General features: G+C 41.6%; 1 long non-coding RNA gene across 2 annotated transcripts; it reads left to right on the forward strand.

The window, feature by feature from the left end:
- Positions 1–1,237: 1,237 nt before the first annotated feature.
- On the forward strand, positions 1,238–4,209 carry LOC116092279. Of its 2 annotated transcripts, none has more exons than XR_004119197.1 (2): positions 1,238–1,428; positions 3,861–4,209. It is a non-coding gene; the product is annotated as an uncharacterized LOC116092279 (long non-coding RNA). The 2 variants fall into 2 exon arrangements; XR_004119196.1 differs by having other exon boundaries at positions 1,238–1,422.
- The last annotated feature ends 459 nt before the right edge of the window (positions 4,210–4,668 follow it).

A 4,668-nucleotide genomic window follows, 5' to 3' on the forward strand; every position in this document is an offset into this window, starting at 1 on the left:
CTGAGGTCTGATTGGTTGCAAAGTGAAACTAGAAAGAACTTACATGAAGATGACTTTTAGATTTGTGTGCTAGGACTGGATGGTGAGGCCACTCAATACAAAGAACATGAGAAAACAAAGGAAAAGCTCCCTGTAAGTAACAGATTCAGATTTTAGACTCAGTTTTAAGATTGTATGCAGCATCTGGATGGAGGGATCTACTGGGTAGGCCCAGCAATTGATAGATTTCCAGATAAAAACTATACAATTGAGAATTATATTAGGCATAAATAGAGAGAGAATTCTGGGAGACAGAAGAAAGAATTGTGTCTTCTTATATCCAAAAATGTACTGGGCTGGAAGGATGGTTCAATGGGTAAGAGAACTGCTCTTCTAGAGGACCTGGGTTCAATTCCAAGCACCCACATGGCTCCTCACAACAATCTGTAGCTCTAGTTCCAGGGGACCCTACACCCTCTGCAGGCTACTATGGACACCAGGCTCACATTGTGGTATATAGACATATGCAGGTAAAACACCCATACATATTACCTCTTACCTAAATTCCAGAAGCACCTTGCACCTTATCTATCTCCAGCTTTACCCCTTCATTTCAATTGTGTTCTTAACACTAAAACTAGAGTAAAATTTTAAAGGTAAAACATCTATCTAAGGGTCCTGGCTCATGCCAGAAATCCAGCACTTGGGAGGTTGAGGCAAGAGGGTCAGAGGTTCTAGACTGGCCTGGGCTACATTGTGAGACCCTGACTCAGAAAACAGCAACAAATATAAATCCAACCATATTCCTCACTTGTTATTTTCAAGCAATTCCCTCCCTGCATGGTTTTATAGACTAGATAAGTGTCTACAATAAAAGTTATCTGTACAGGTTGCAGTAGTATTTTGGACTTCACAGCTGTCTAAGTCTTTTAGCTCTATCATGATATACCAGATCTGATTGTAGGGTGAAAGAATTTATAAGCAAAAATGTAAGTAAACATGTGTGGTTTGTTCCAACAAAATCTTGTTTAAAAAATAAAAAAAAAAACAAAAACAAAAACAAAAAATAAAAATAAAATAAAAAATAAAATCAACAACAGGTTAGTCCCCAGAGCCAGTTTTCTGTCCCTGGACCAGAAGAACAGAGGGCTTCTTCTTTTTCAGCTGGGCCATTTGGACTGAAATTCTAGGTGTGGAATCTTCAGAGAAGTTCTGTTGTTAAGAATGATAGTTCCTTATACAAAAGAAGAAGCTGGAAGGTGGATAGTAAGAGTAAGGCTTTGCTTTCCACAAACATCTGTGTGGACACTTGGTATATCAGTATAGTTGTGGATCCAGAAGAATGGAAAATGATAGTGGGAGGGAACTTCCATCCTCAATGGCCATACACAGAGAGCTCTGTTCCAAGTGCTACTCCTGAATGAAGAAGTGCCGGTGCTGACTGTAAATGTAACTTTTATTCATCTGATGTAATTGTCTGTCATCTTGGAGACTTAACTGCTGACTAAACTTACCTTATCTAGCTCTTTCTGAACTCTGGCTGACTGATTCAACTCAGCTGTTCTGGCTCAAAATTCTCTCCAAGCTGACTGATTCAATCTGACTTCTCTTGGCCTCTCACTCTGATTGGCTTCAGACTAACTCTGGCAATTTGTTCTAATCTTCTGGCTCCTTCTTATTCTCTGGCTTCAACTGCCTCTGCTAACCTGCACTAAACTGCAAGAACTCATGAATTAACTTAACTCTACTGCACTGCACTCATTGCATTGACCCCCAACTCACTGAACTCTCTCCCTGTGCTCCTCTTAAATAGCTTCTCTTTCCTGTGCTGCTCTCTTAAGAGTTGGGCATATCCTAGCCTGTCAAATCTTTCTCTGATTCATCATCACTTTATCTGTTGCTCAATTAAGCATTTTGGTGGTTTGAATATGCTTGGCCAATGGGCAGTTGCACTATTAGGAGTTGTAGCCTTCTTGTAGGAAGTGTGCCATTGTGGAGGTCGGCTTTGAAGTCCTATGCTCAGGCTCCACCCAGTGTGGAAGAGACCTTCCTTAAAAATACCTGTAGAATTGAGTGTACTCTTGACTGCCTTCAGTTTGAGACACAGGACTCTCAGCTCTTTGTCCAGCAACCTGTATCCCTGGATGCTGCCATGCTTTCCACCATGACAATAATAGACTGAACCTCAGAAACTGTAAGCCAGATTCAATTAAATGTTTGTCTCTACAAGAGTTGCTTTGGTCATGGTGTCTCTTCACAGCAATGAAACCCTAAGATGGGTATCAATGTTTGTGACTAAAGGTATATACTAACGGCATGTCTGTATTCCAGACAAAGGGATTAAATGTATGCGGCATACCACACTGACCTAGAAAGTCTTTGGATGTGATTAGAGCAGCTATGTTGATTGACTAAAATTCCTCTATAGCTGACATTAATGGTAATGGACTAATTTAGCAGGGGTGGTATCTTGAGTTGTGGGAAACTAGCGGTAGACTCCTGGCAGGTAGAAATTAACGACAATGGACCTGGAAGAAGAGTAACACCACCAGGGGAACCAAGTAAATAGTATGGAACAAGATGAGAAGCTCACATGGAAAGAACCCAGAGGTCTATTCCATGCCCATGGGAACACTCAGAAGTAAATAGATGACACTTAAAAGCAGGACAACTTTTAAGCCAAAGTAAATTGTATAGCAGAGTTGAAGCTGTATTTATAGCACAAGCTGATAAGAGTTGATGAGCAACATAAATAACCATTAAAAGCACCAGCAATTCAAGAGTATATTGCAATGAATTAAATTTTGTTCATCTAAACATCACCTGTACTCATGTGGTATGCACAAATACTTACATAGTTAAAATAATTCTATGCCATCCTTTCCCAAGTAGGTTCAAATGATGCACACACTTGATAGCAATAAAAACACAAATGAGAAAAGGTGCTGGGCTCATTTTGTAGGGAATTCTCTGGTAGAAGTGAGGAGTTCTGGCTGGAGAAGTTGAAAACCAGCGGTCAGTGCCCTTTCTGGTTGACTCCTTTCCATGCTGTCTGTGTCATGCTTAGCGACATCATGTACCAATAGCCACACTACTTTTCTAGATCTGTCTTTTCTGGTCTGTTTTTCAAGAACTGCCTTGGAATCTCACAAGTGTTCATTCCCTCTACTTAAAACAGTCTCAGAGTAGAGATACAACTTAATAGTAGAGCAGTTGCAGAGCACACATGAGTTCCTGAGTTCGATCCCTAGCACTACAGATGATCTAAATAAGAAGAAAATTTTGACAAACAACAATATGAACTAACTAGTACCCTCAGAGCTACCAGGGACTCAACCACCGACCAAGGACTATACATGGTGGGACTGATTGTTCTGGCAGCATGTGTATAGTAGAGGATTGCAAAGTCGATCATCAATGGGAGGAGAGGTCCTTGGCCCTGTGAAGATTCTGTGCCCCAGTGTAGGGGAATGCCAGGGCCAATAAGTTGGAGAGGGTGGGGTGGCAAGCATGGGGAGGGGGGAGGCAACAAGGGTTTGTTCCTGTTGTTTTTGTCTGTTTGTTTGTTTGTTTGTTTGTTTTTTGGAGGGGAAACTGGGAAAGGAGAAATCATATGACATGTAAATAAAGAAAATATCTAATAGAAATAAATAAATAAGAAGAAAATTTTGTACTCTTTCTGTACTGTACCCACCTGTATTGGCCTAGTGCACCAGAGGCTTCCTTTATATTAGAAAGAATTTTTTTTTAAAGTTCTAAGAGCATTTTGGCATAGTAGAAAAAAGTTGTGATGTTGTCTTGGTCCTGGTTTGACTTCTCTCTGGCTATGTAGTTTGAGGTTCCTTTACTTTCTAAAGATGAATTGTTTTCATTCCAAAAAGACAGAACAACGGCAGTCACCCGAAAGAGCCAGCCTTGCAGCAGCCCAGAAGAACACAAGTCAGCCTGACCAAGTCGGCTGTCATCCAGGCCAGACCCAGAACTTTGAGTTGGACAACACCTACTCCATCTACCAGCCACTGGACCCTGTGGAGGAGCTGGTGCAGCGGATCTAGATCCAGGAGCATCACATCGTCATGACCAAAGATGAAAATCTGAAGCTGGTCTGTGATGAAAGAAGTTTAAAAGATGGTCTGGTATTTATGGTACTTCAGAGATCAGAGGCCTTGAGCCAGACCAATGACACCTGGCATACTTGTCTGGGAAATAAAATATATACTGAGTGGTGCACTACAGTTTCCAAAGCCACTGTAATGAAGGGGTAGGAAGGATGGAGAATGAGAATGGTGTGTATGCAATGGAGAGAGGCTGAACCACATCAATGTTAAATAATCCTTCAGAGGCCATGTTGATGTCTGTGGTCTATGCTGCTGCCAGGGGCCATGTCTGGATGTGTGATCCACTATAGCCAGAGGCCCTGTTGATATCCACAGCAGTGTTACTACTGACAGACATGTCTGTAGTCTGTGCTGCCACCTGAAGCCATGTTCATGTCTATAGGCTAGGCTGTTGATGGGAAAGTTGTCATCCGTGATCAATACTGCCACTGGAGACTATGCTGAAGTCTGTAGAATGTAGATGTTCATGGTCCATGTTGTTATCAGATACCATGCAGAAGGCCATGTTCTGTGTTCCTGTTGACTGTAAAGGACAAAGAAACTTCTGCAGCAGGATTGATGACTACAGACT

The sequence above is a fragment of the Mastomys coucha genome, unplaced genomic scaffold, assembly GCF_008632895.1.
Source record: "Mastomys coucha isolate ucsf_1 unplaced genomic scaffold, UCSF_Mcou_1 pScaffold15, whole genome shotgun sequence".
In the NCBI taxonomy this organism is placed as follows: Eukaryota; Metazoa; Chordata; class Mammalia; order Rodentia; family Muridae; genus Mastomys; species Mastomys coucha.